At 41.9% G+C, this 13,468-nt stretch overlaps 1 long non-coding RNA gene across 5 annotated transcripts in view; it reads left to right on the top strand.

Moving 5' to 3' along the window:
* The window catches only part of LOC111650337 (uncharacterized), a 49,478-nt gene that overhangs the window by 6,368 nt on the left and 29,642 nt on the right, over positions 1-13,468 (top strand). For all 5 annotated transcript variants that reach the window (XR_002760392.2, XR_015436852.1, XR_015436850.1 and 2 more), the window contains one exon: positions 4,278-4,522. This is a non-coding gene — a long non-coding RNA (uncharacterized LOC111650337). The remainder of the gene's footprint in view (positions 1-4,277; positions 4,523-13,468) is intronic.

The following is a 13,468-nucleotide window of genomic DNA, read 5'->3' as shown; positions in this document are numbered from 1 at the left end:
GGGGGGGGGCAGAGAGAGAGGGGGTCCGGATTCAGATCGTGACCCGGCCTCCACCTCGGTATACAGTAACTTGCAGCTCCAGAGGGGGAAGTTGAGGGTTGTTTATAGGGGTGAGATGTTGCAATGGCTTCTGAAAAACTAACGGAACAGTTGCAGGAAAAATAAAAAAACAGGTAAGTTTTTTTTCCTCTCTATTTAATTATCTCGTTGCTAAATTTTGACGAAAAAAGAAAACACATTAAAGATGGTTTGAACTCAGAGTGTGTGAGAATGAGTGGTTTACGGTCGTGATGAACTCTTTAACTCTTGATGTGATGCTCAGGACTGTGTTGTTGTTTTGTTAAGTTGTACACTGCCGCTGTATAAGCTGTAAACTGTTGCAGTATGTAGTAGTAGCGGTGATATAATAGTCATGCTGCTGTGGTTCAAACCTTAAAAACACCCGCTGGAAATGACTGAAGCATCGGCTCCGGACTGAGATTCCAGTCCGGAGACCCCCGTGTCGTTTTCGCAATGGTACCCTCCGGTGAACTGTATAGGTGACCATGAGTCGCCTCAGATCCTTCTTGCTATGTTGTGATGCGACTTGGAGGGGCTGCGCGAGGCTCCCTACACTTTGTCGACATGCACTTGTTATTTTTTTGTTATTATATTTCTGCTCGCTGTGTTTGCATTTGCCATCATTTGATGTCGCTTGTAGCTGGCTCGTGTAAGAAAGGGGGGGGGGGGTGTTTGTGATGAGGTGAAAACTGCTCATCCTCGCTGTCACATTTCTTGTTTATTATTATTGTCAGCATAATTTAGTTTTGTTTATCACGATATGAACCATTCAGAGCGACGGTTGGTTTCGCAGCCTCGCGAGACGCCCTGCTAACGCAAAAAAATAAAAGAAAATGTTCATTAAAAAAATAGCCGCATCAAAATGCTCATATCCCTATATGAGTGCATATAAGTATACACTCTCTCTGGTATAGATCACAATTTGGTTAGCCCTGTCTATTTTTTTCAAAAAGGGGGGTCCCTATATGAGCGAGACACCGATTGGTTGATGACGAGGTTTGGTTTGCTCCAATAAGATCCCTCCCTGCTCTCTATTTATTGCCAGCAGTTTACAGCCTTGCTCCCTCCTCACCCAGAGCTCTGGAGCGGCTGCAGAGAGCCAGCGCTTCACTATAGGGAGACACACCACGGACCAGGGAATATAATACAGAGAGAGAGCGCACACTGACAACAAAACGCATCGATGCACAGCTCCCAATGATCACACGGGCTTTGCACATCCGAGCGTTTGGATAAAAAAAAAAGAAAAGAAAGAAAAGCAAGGAGAGGAAAATATGAGATAGAGACAGAAAGGGAGAGAGAGAGAGAGAGAGAGAGGTGAAGGGGGATAGGAGAAACGAATGGATGAGGGAGGAGAGACGAGAGGGGAGATAGAGGAGAATTCAAACTGGAGAAGGAGTGGGGAATCAAAGCGAAAGGACCTTGGACAGCTCTCAGTTGCAGCAGCAGCCTTGGCATCCGGAGACCCCCCCCCTCCTCTCCTTCTTTCTCTCTGTCTCTTCCTCTCCATCCTCCGTCCATCCTCTCCTCCTCCTAGCGCGCGTGTGTGTTAGTGTGTCTGTGTGTATGTTGGAGGGACTCACTCGCCTCGGGTTGCCGATGGCTGGAGATACAATCAACCGAGTCGGGATGGGAGATTAATTCACGGAAGCGAAAAGAGAGCAGGCTCCCCGTGTCACGGAGTCTCCGTCGGACGGCGGCAGCAGCGGCAGCGGCAGCAGATGATGATAATGCCCTTCACGAATCTTTTTGCGGTCTGGGCTTGCTGTTCATAACTATTAATCTGGGAAGCCCTTACCCCAAAAAGCATTTGCGGAGGGCGCAATCGCCGCGCCGGCACATCGACATCGGAAGAGGCTCCACTCGTGGAATTTTACAATCTTTAATTTTTTTAAGGGCTTGTTTCCTTTTTCTGCTCGAATTTGCTTTTTGCTATGATGTTGTCATTATTTACTCTTGTTATTTTCGCCATTGCTATAGCAGGGGCGTTTTTGTCATGGTTTCTTTTCAGCCCTTACGTGTGTCATTTTTTTTTCTAGTCAACAGTTTTCTTCTTTGTTAGAAATTGTGGCGAAGCTCTGCAGCCACGTCGCACCCAAGTTTTGCTCAAACTCTTGCGAGCTTCAGTGTCCTGAAAAAAATATTATTTTGGTATTTCTGTCAACAAACATGTCGTCAGACCCAAAACTTTGAGCCATGCAAGATTAAGTCATAATTTCAGCCAAACACACACACCCCCGGCCCCCGCCCCTCCAGCCCCCCGTCCCACACTGAACAAGAGACAGTGGCCCCTAGCAGAGCAGAGTGTAAACACGGGGAGACCCTTGCAATGAACAAGTTGCACGTGGGCAAACCAGTGGATGGTGGTGTGTGTGTGTGCGTGTGTGTGTGTGTGTGTGTGTGTGTGTGTTTTGGAGGGGTGGGGTGCCACTTTTCTTGGACGTCATTGAACCCCTAACCCCGTGTAAATGAATGTTAGATACACACACACACACACACACACACACACACACACACACACACACACACACACACACACACACACACACCCCCCAAAGTGCATATGCAAGGGATTCCCCAACAAGCCCATCCTAACATAGGGAGAAGCCCAGATTGGCAGATGGAGAGGGATGAGAAACAGCTGCAATTGCTGCCTCATACACTGACCGAGTAGTGACTCTGTGTGTGCGTGCGTGCGTGTGTGGCCTTCGTGCGAACATCCACGCACCCTCCCTTTTAACACAAGCACACTGAAAACGCACACGTGTCTCCCTCCCAGTTTTGTGAGTAGTAGTTAATCCACCTCAAGCATCGCCCACCACTGTTCCCTGTCAACGTTCCCCGCAAAGAGCACACAGAGAACCGGACACGACCACGTCCTTTCAGCCTGACCCACCACATTCAAAACAAAACAGGAGAAGGAAAAAAAAAAGATCAAACCCAAATTTTTGCAGCTTAACGACTCAATCAATATACTCACAAGTTCTGCAGCGCAGCAAAACTCTGGCTTCCAGAGCTGTATATGTGAATGAGGCGTGACGTGTGCACGCAAAGTGATCACACAGATGAAAACAAAACCGGGAGAAGAGCACTGCCTGTCTTAAAAGACAGAGTAAAAAGAGGCAGAGAGGATGCAATTCAATTTAGCCTCGAGAAGAAAAACACATGCAACTTTATTCTCAGTTTGTTCTCTGCTGTCCCAACACAGTTTCAGAAGCATCAGTGTGAATAATCATAATTCATGTCAGAGTATATATACAGTATGAGGCCAAAAAAAGGAGCCAGGTGTAGGAAGCGTAGGTCCACTCATTAATGACCTCCAGCATGAAATGATAGGCCCTCCTTTTACCGCAAGACCCGCAAGTTACAGGCCTGACGCCTGGCAAGAAAATATATTTGTCAGGATGGAAAAAGTGCACGTCAGAGAGCTGAAAGTGACGTAACTGAAGTCACCATTAAAGCGTTTAGATGGCCGGTCCCTGTATGTTCTGGCCACGACGTAGAGATACCCCAAAAGTAAACTAGGGAGTTAAACAAAAGCGAGCAAGGTGAACACACGTTGCTAAAGAAAATCCCAGCATGTGTCTTAGTAATTTCCGAGAGTGACATTTAACCCAGCCCATGAGCAAAGCACCGGAACCCGGTGAGGCCCGTGCAGGCTGCGGGTGCGTGTACGACCCTGCTCCTCTCTGGTCACCAGAAAAAACGCCATCATGCAGGTTTCATTACAAACTCTGAGGCGTGTGCTAGAGCAGGGCACACGTCAATGGATTTTAATGGACAAAGCAAATCAACACACCCGGAAACGACAAAATTAGACACAAGTGACGTTATTTTCAATAAGTAAACGGTTTGACCTCTGACCTGTGGAGCTGCCATGAGTTTCTCAGCGTCAGCCACAACTGTGTGCAGGACGCAGTTCTCTGTTGTTGTGTGTGTGGATGTAACTGGAGGTAAACTTACCTGTGCATCTCTAAAGGGTGACGTAATTATTGCACTTTTTTTCCATGTATGGATCTGTATCAATCTGGCGTTGTAAACGGTTTATGTTTGTGACTGTGTGGCGCCGTCTCATCACCACCGGCTGCAGGTCGTAAAGTTCCCCCACCTCTCCCCAAATCCCCTCTTACGCCCTCTGTCCTGTCAGTGTAGGTCCTCAGACTAACTTTACAGACGGTTAAATCTCACCACGCGTGTCTTGTCTTTCTGTCTTGCAGGAGGGAACAATGACAACTACAAAATACAAGATGGAAACGAGGTGACTTGTGTGCCCGGGTGGACCCCCCGCCGCCCCTGCTGCTGATGATGCTGATGCTGTTGGAGCCCCCAGCTGTGCGCCGGAGAAAAAGGGGGGACCCACGTTTTGGATGTTTTCACTGAGGAGTGCACAGACAGAAGGAGAGACACCGACCGAGCGCCCGGCCGACCTTCCTCCTCCTCCCTCTTCCTCATCCCGACAAAGGTAATTGCACGGCCTGAGATGTGTTAGAGGATGAGGATGACGTCAAACCCAAATCACCCTTTAAATTGCATTTTGCGTAAGGCTCGTAATGACTGCTGGGTGCATGCGAGCAGGAGTTGTGTCTGCGCAGGGGCTTGTGGCGCTGGATTATCTTCTCTTCTTCTTTTATGTCTTCTTATCACAGGCCTTTAAATTATCCAGAAACCTGTTTTGTCTGCTGTATGTTCAATGTCTGTCTTAAACGTAGAGGATTCATGTTCTCATGATGGTTTGAGACGCTCGGTAAAAACACAACAGGCCGCGTAATATTCCTCTGAAATATCTGTTGGAAGGTCTTGTGGTGTGTATTAGTGAGTTAACAGTCTTTTCATGTCAGTGTAATATTGGTTTGTAGTTTTGTTGTGACATAGAAGATGACCCCGGCGACATTTTGCTTGTTATAATCCGGAACTTTGAATCGTGCTTTGCTGTTGTCCTGGATCTTCAACATACGTCCATCACGGATCATATGAATATATATGTTATTATATTTTATAACAATATTATAGTTGTCACGTCTAAAATCAGCCATCTGGTTGCAGTTGAACTTTTGTTGTTACTGGGTTATTGAGCTGTATTTCAGTCTATGTGATGGCCTTTAAGTTAACCAGTGATTACTATAAATGTCTGTTGAGCAGGCGTGCACGTATGACTGACTGTAACATGCACTTTATAGCTACTCTTTGTTTTTGGCATCAGGAGCTGTAAAGTCCCCGTTCTCCCCCACTCCGTCCCCCCAAATACCTGCTATGTCACCTCTCAGTGTGAGTCATCATATCGTAGACAGTTCAGGCAACACATCGACGTTACGTTAGAGTTACTTGCCCTTGTAATAACGCTGTAGTTACCAGCACAAGCAGAGGGGAAATAATTCAGGCCAAAATGTTCTGTAGGCTATTCTAATAAAACAGAAAGTGCTTCTTTACATTAGGGTTTTTATTATTGCAGTAATGATCAGTTTCCACTGTAAATCCATGAGTGAGATAAAATATAAATTTATGGCAAATAAGATCATGTTGATGTTGGCTGATGGGGTTGCCAGGCTCGTCCTGACCTGCTCCCTCCAGACGCAGTTGGAGACATGTCATGGCAGCCAGTTTGTATCCCTGTTTCAAAGCATTTGATGGTGCATTCAGGTGCTCCTAAACCCTCTCTTCTAAGACAGGAAGTGGTAAGGACAGTGGCTTTGACAATCACTTCGCCCGGGAACAGCAACAAAATGGATGCTATAGATGTTTTAGCATGTGTGGTGTGTGTGTGCGTGTGTGTGTGTGTGTGTGTGTGTGTGTGTGTGTGTGTGTGTGTGTGTGTGTGTGTATGCTGTGTGAGTGAAAACACCAGTTGATATCCTACAAAAAAAACATGATTTTTTAAAAATTGTACAGTGAAAAATAGTACAACATTTATTTTTGTAACATGCTGTGAATTTGCATTTTCAATACATACCCTGCTGTAAATATAGAACCTTATGACAGCAGGTTTGGGTCATTTTTTTGTGTTCTCGAAATGATCAAGTCTAAAGTCAGGGTGACTTATTTTGGGTTATTTTGAGACAATTCACCTAAATTAGTAAAACATAATCATTTTCTTACATACACCTGGTGGCCTGTAGTATGTAGCCATGTGGATATTCTGGTTTTATTTATCCAGGTTTTGAAATTTCCATCTCTGATATTTTGCCTATACCCCAACACAATGGAGGTGAATGGGATTTTGTGGTGAGTCCTCATTTATCAGGATAATCCACCAAACACGCTGTCAACAGTTGTCTCTGGGATTATTACTTCAGTAGTAAGTAGTTCCAATGCAAACTGTTGACAGTGAGATCTGTTTATTATCCAAAGAAAGATAAATTGCTGTTAAATTTCAAAATATGTTTTTCCAATGCTGAAAGCACTGCAAACCAAACTCCATTCACCTCCATTGTTTTGGGCTGGTGGAAGAAATCTCAGAGACGGATGCTCAAATTACCAGAGATACATGAGAAAACATGCTTAATTAGAATTTTGGGGGAAGTAACCCTTTAACTGTACATAAAATAACTGGCAAAGGAGAATCATCACAGTTGTCATTTTTTTACATCAATTATAAGAAAAAGGGACTTTTTTTTTTTGATAAAAAATAAGTGTAATTTTCTTGTGTTTGTATCACGTCACAGCACAGAGCTGTGATGTTTATGGGCTATTTAGGGCTTCATTGAAATCATTTGCTGTTGTTCTGGTGTTTTATGTCATTGTGGTGATAGATTATTCCCCCTGACTTGTGTCACTTCATTGTGTGTCTTTAAACGTGATGGTCACGTTGTTGCTTCCTTCTTGTAAACTGAGCTCAGAATAATGATATTTCTCACTCCGTGACTCAAGTGGGGATGCAAAATGGTCAACTATCAAATTGAGGGGATTATTTGGTGTGTATTTTATATCAGTGGCTACAGTTCAAGCTTTTGATGCTATGTGGTATCATGTGTGTGTTGTGAAATAATATGCTTTTTTTTGGCTGTTTTAACTCGTACATTTAAAACTGCTAATAGACTGACTACAGCTCAAAGCACAGTAACGCTCTGCCTAGAGGATGTACCCATAATCTCATCATAAGTGTCCATAATGTTGTATATGTCTCATGACGTTAGATTATTTACCTGCTACAGCTCTAAATATACTGAATGAATAATTACTGCTGTAAATCACAGCATTGGTGGAACCTTTTAATAGCATACTATCTTAAATATCACGCAGTGTGTTTTACTTGAAACAGAGTTTGAAGAGAGGGCGTATCTGCCCTGACGTCACCCCACCTGTGTATGATAAATCACAGCATGCTCCTAAATATCCACTGACAATCTTTTCCTCTTGTTTAACACGAGCTACCAGTCCAAAGCTATATTTAGGGAGATGACGTCATGGTTAAAACTGAGACCAAGGGGCTTTGAAGATGCAGGCTACAAAAAGTCAGGAGTTACAATCAACTCTGTGTGCTAATAACACAACACACACGCACATAATGCACTGCATTATGACTTATTATCAAAAATATCAAATATTTATTCATGCATTCAACTTTAAGGAAGATACATGTGTTTCCTACAGAGGTGCTTACATCTGCCGTCTCATGAAGACCATATGTTGATGCAGCCAAAATTCCTGTGGTTGACTTAATCCTAACATTTATCTTTGAGGGATTTACCATAGATTCCATTTTTTCCAATTAACTTGACCAATATCATCAATAGACAATATATAAATACAAATGATAATCATGGAACGCTTAGCTTCAATTATTTGTTGATCAGTGAGTGGAACCCATTACATTTTTTTAGAGAGGGAATTAATGTTTGCACAGCTCTTCACCCAAGTGGAAAAAAGTCATGCGTTGACTTAATGTCTAACTAATATGTTTTTTTTCACAAGCCCTGTAAACGACAGCACATTTGTTCAGTCCACCTCAATCCTCCATGTTGAATTGAAGTTGTATTAGTATCACCTAATCATTTATTGTTTGTGGGGGAGGTTGTTTGTTTCATTTTCATTTAGTTTTTGTGCTATAGAAGGAGAGAGACATCATTGGTGTGTGCAGGTGGGTTATAATGTTACAATCAATCCACCTTCCATTTGGTCTTCAGTGCGTAATATACTAGTGAGCTACTAAAGCTGACCTAGCAAAACATTATTATTATCATGTTTTATAATGTATAATGTATTATAATGTATTTTTTGAAAATGTGATTTTAAAGTCTGGTAAAATCGGTCAATATATACAATGAAAAGACCAACGCCCACAGTGTGTTCTTACTAATAAGAATCATCTGTGTTGCCAAAGCCTCATATATCTTATTTCCCGGTGTCATAGAGCTAAATGTATTGAAAACACACCAGTGAGCCACACTGTTACAGTGAGTGATGTGTTCCTTCATTACAATGAACATGTTTACTGTAATTTATTTTGTGTCAATCCCACATAAACAATTGTGCTGCTGGAAATACTCTATAGTGAACCAGATGTATATCAATCCACAACTGAAAATAGACCTCAACAAATGCAATATTTATTCCTCTTTGAGTCCCATTTTTTAAAAACTACAGTGCTGTGTTGACTTAAGAAATCACTGAGACTTTCAAAAAATTAAGATATATATGAAATATATATGGGATTGATGCTGTGTGTAACAAGCAGGGTAGGGAACTAACTGACACACTGTTGATTTTGGTCTTTTCAATGGATTTGTTAGCAATTAGAAAAGATGTTATAATCCTAATCTATGTTCTTTAAGAATTTTAAAATGACAATGAAGTGAGGCATTTATCATAATAATCTGTAATTTATTTTATAGGTGCATCAATATTTCTCAGTGTCAGAAGTTCCAGTGCAAAATTCATAATTCTTTTTGATGTACGTGTTTTAGATTACAGTACATTATTACAGTTAACTCTAGTTAATTAGTTAATTAACTCTAGTTTGTACATATTCTACCAAAGCCCCAAATCTTTATATCACAATCCAAAAAAAGTGATCGCCATACTTTTCATATCTATCTTGAAAGTTTTTACTTTTTGTTTAATAACAGCCAAAATGCTGCTGTGATCATTTACACAGTTTACATCCTGATTAAACCTTTAGGTAAGGTTAGGTTAAAGCTGTGGTCATGGTTTTACTACTTTTTTATTAATGAGCTATTTGTAAGTTTTGCTATTTCTACAAAGCCAACGTGAGCATTAACAGCTGTTTACTTACCAGCCTACAAGAAATGCTGTGAGTTCAGCACAAGGGGGAACGTCCAGGGCTGAAAAATGAAGCCAACACTGAAGTACTAAAAACTGCTGTTCCTCTAATGACCACTAGAGTCTGGCTCCAAAAGCGAGTCAGTCCCCATTCACTCTCATGTTTAAATGTACAACTTTACAGCAGAAGTGAACATGTTTAGAGCCTGGTACAAAATACTGTTTTAGTCTCTATAGCTAATTCCCTCCTTCATGACACCTGTACGGGGGGTGAATTTTTATATAACTCACCTGTTTACATTTTACTAAGGTTTAAAGTAAAGTTTATGCTTGCCACAAACCTGCATGCACCCAAGTCTCAGCTTCACACACATCCCACTTCTTTGCCCATTTTTGAATTAGCAAGGAGTTAGATGGAGTCAGACACTACCAAGATGGATGCATGCAGTCCGGGGCTACCTTGTAGTCTGTAACTTCTAAGGAAGTATAGCGCTGCTCAGAGGACATATTCTAACCTCTTGTTTTGCAAATGCAACAATGCCTGAAACTCTTGGCAAGACTGGTAATTAAACAGCTGTTAATGCTAACTTTAGCTATGTAGCAATAGCAAAACTTACAAATAGGTCTTTTAAAAACATCCATCCATCCATTAGCTATACCGCTTATCCTTATAGGGTCGCAGGGGAGATGGAGCTATAAATCCCAGCTGACATTAGGCGAGGGTGGGGTTACACCCTGGACAGGTCACCAGTCTATCACAGGAGAGACTAAACAACCACTCACGCCCACATTCACACCTATGGATGTTTTAAAAAAAAACTAGGTCAAAACCTAGTATATGTCTGGACCGTGTATGATTAATGAGCAAAATTACGGATGTAGTTGAAAACTTGTTAAGGATTCGCTGCAGCTGACATCATCACGTCGTACTTGCATTCTGCCTAATGTCAGCCGGTTTTAGCCCTTTATCTGTTTGCTTATCTCACATATACAGTATTTTAATTCAGTCAAATTCGCAATAACGCTGTTCTCATTTACATGTTTTTCTGTTTATGTTGTCAGACACCTGAACAAGTATGAAATAGTCACTGAAACACGGCCCATTAAGATTACATGTTAACAAGTGACAGAATATCTTTCTTATTTTGCCTCTCACACAATGCACAGCCTCCCTATAGGTAACAAAGCACTCCTCTGCAACTCATTGAACAGAGTAGACACAAAGAGAGGTGTGCCTCTCACTTGCGGTGCAGTACTGGTGACTCTTTTCTATGGAAAATAGTTAAGGTTTGTCCAAAACTTAGCTAGATTTGTTGCGATGTGCTTTTTTGAAAAAAGTTTTCAAATCTGGCGACAAATGTTTCTAAATGTAAATGTTTCTAAAGTTTCTAAATCTCGCGACAAAAGCAATGCAGGCTGCACACGCCACCTTATAGAAACTGTTTCAGCCAGTTCATTTAGAAAGAGAAGCGGCCAATGGGGAAACCCTACACTTGACCGGCTGACCATTGGTGTAACTTGATCACTCACGTCTGTCACTCATTCAATCACAAACTCATCATCATCAAAGTCACATTTATAGGGCTGGCCCCCCTGTTGTGGGGTTGCATGGCCATTCCTGTGAGGGTGTCTTTTCTTATAGACGTAGCTCCTGTAAGTCAGACTTTTTGTTATGCTCAAATAATTGTTTTACTCTAGCCTCATGAAGCTAGGATATGACATCTAGCAAGCCCTTCAAAGTCTGGGAAACATCCACTGAGAATGGATTGATAGATTGATTGATGGTGAACCTAAACTTAGAACTGTTACAATTAGGTGTGAATGAATCACAAAGCACATTTGTGCAACTATCATCATACCATGTCTTTTCACTGATTGCACTTAAAATATATTAAGAAACTGATTTGTGGAAAGTTTATAAGAAAAGCCGATAACTCTCTCCCAGTCTAAAAATGTATAAAGACTGACAGCCAATCAAGTTGGAAAGAGTTCAGGATTTTGATGAAACCCTACTTTGTCATTTTTCAGCCAAGTAGAATGGTCCATTCCCCTCACACTGTAGTCTTTGTTTCTACTAACTCCCGCTGTTGGCCTGAGCGTCCTGTAGACTCTTAAACACAGTGAGGCATCAGCCACTTCTTGTCACCGTTTGGGGGTTCACCGTCTGTAACTTGTGCTGAGGTTCATGCTCATATATCAGACCACGCCACCATCTTCTCTGTCTCCCCAGCCAACCACCAGGAATCACTAATGCAGCAGCGGGGACCTGATCCCTCACTGGCCTCCCACCCGTGAGCACTGCCCATGTTCTCTAGAACAACACATAGAAGCGTTTTCTGGTCTGATGCCACATCATTTGTCAGTGCCGTCCAAAAGCATTACAAATCACTGTTGAAAAATAAACACGTTTTATAATTTGACAGTGCTACCGTTAAGGTTGGATTAGGTTTAGGCACAAAAATGACTTGGTTATAGGTTTAGGGATTGATCATGATTCGAGGTAGAATAAGTACTTGGTTAAGGCTGGGGAAAAATTGGAGTTTGGGTTAAATCAATAATTCATTAAGGCTTTAGTGGATCTTTGTTGTCATGGTTATAATAATAAATATATGAGTAATGTTAAAGTGGCAATCTCGAAGATTTCACTCATGGTTGATCACCTGTAGTTACTGGTGGTAACAGCTAATGTGGTTTGATACTAGTGGTCACAAAATTGTCGTATTAATAAAGAATTCAGGCAATAATTGGCCTTTATCCATCATTTAGTGAGCAAGCGTGATTTTATTTAATATGCTACACATAGCACGAGTATGCGAATAGCAGGGCGCAGTGAAAGTTGGTTACCTTGCTGAGAAGTTGGTGGAGTGGAGCCTGTCGCTTGCAGCTCTTCATCTCACAGCTGACTGTGGCTGCTCCTCCTTCTTCCACAACTCCCTGCAATATCTCAAATGGATCCATCGTCTAAAAAATTGTGAAAATGACAGTTGTCTTGTTTTGTAGACACATTTTTGATCAACGATAACAGTGAGTGCTAAGCTCACTGACAAACACATTGCATTTCCTGTGACTACTACATAATAAAAGTGAACTCAGTTTAACAGTTTAATACTTTTAATATAAAACTGCAGCAGTAGGAAATGTATGGTTTCCATTAGCAGCAACTTAATACAGCAATTTTTCTATTGCTAAAATATAAATATTGCAATACTTTCATCAGTGGGCTATAGGCTCAATAACCATTGTGTTACCTCATTCTGCGATTGACAGTGACTTAACAGACATTCTTTCAATAAAAATCTATGAGATTTCCACTTTAAGTAAAGACCCTGTTCATACTTTAACAAGAAACAACGTTGAGTGTGGGTTGAAAATGGGAAACCAGCTGGGGGCCCCTGTGTTAAAGTTTGATGTTTTGATGACCTATTCATCTTCCCCAATCTCCTCCCTATACACTGACTTTGCCACTCTATAATAAGGTCACCTGACTCCCTTGCTGTCTGTTTTCTGAGTGACAAACAGCCAGGCCAACCACACTGTGGCTTGGTAAAACTCACTGGTAAATGCAAATAGCCATGGTCAGTCAGCGCTGAGATGAGCTGAACAGATGGTCAAATTCTGACAGTATTTCATAAAAATAAACTTCAGCCTCTAATAGTACTATCCTTAGGGAGGCTGGCTGCCTGATGTCCAACGGTTATGCTATGGTTCCCCAACATTTTTGTGTCTTGTAGCTTCCTACCCTTAGTGGAATGACCACTTAGTGTTGTGTTGTTAATAAAGTTGAAACAGCAACAACAACAAATAAAGTTTGGTCCAGGGGTCCGGGTGGGCCAGGGGTCCGGGTGGGCTGTGCTGGGGGCATAGCTGAGGGCAGTGACTATAGTAAAGCTCAGTTTCTCAGTACACGCTGTGTGCATTTCTGTGTGGACTTAGGGTTTTGATACTTTCACAGTATTAATATACGCTGCTCAAAAAAATGAAGGGAACACTTAATCATAACAGTATAACACCAAGTCAGTTAAACTTCAGGGATATCAATCTGCCCATTCAGGAAGCACAAGTGATTGTGAATCAGTTTCACCTGCTTTGGTACAAATGAAGGTGACAACAGGTGCAATGGAGAGGCAAAATGTGTTTTGCTGGTGTCCTTGTATCTGCTGGCAGCATGAGGCGGTACCTGCAGCCCAAACAG

This window comes from Seriola lalandi, unplaced genomic scaffold (genome assembly GCF_002814215.2).
Source record: "Seriola lalandi dorsalis isolate HSWRI2012SDOR001 ecotype SW California unplaced genomic scaffold, Sedor1 jcf7180002052274, whole genome shotgun sequence".
NCBI lineage: Eukaryota > Metazoa > Chordata > Actinopteri > Carangiformes > Carangidae > Seriola > Seriola lalandi.
Note: the sequence above shows the minus strand (reverse complement) of the source record. Positions and strands in the feature narration are given on the sequence as shown.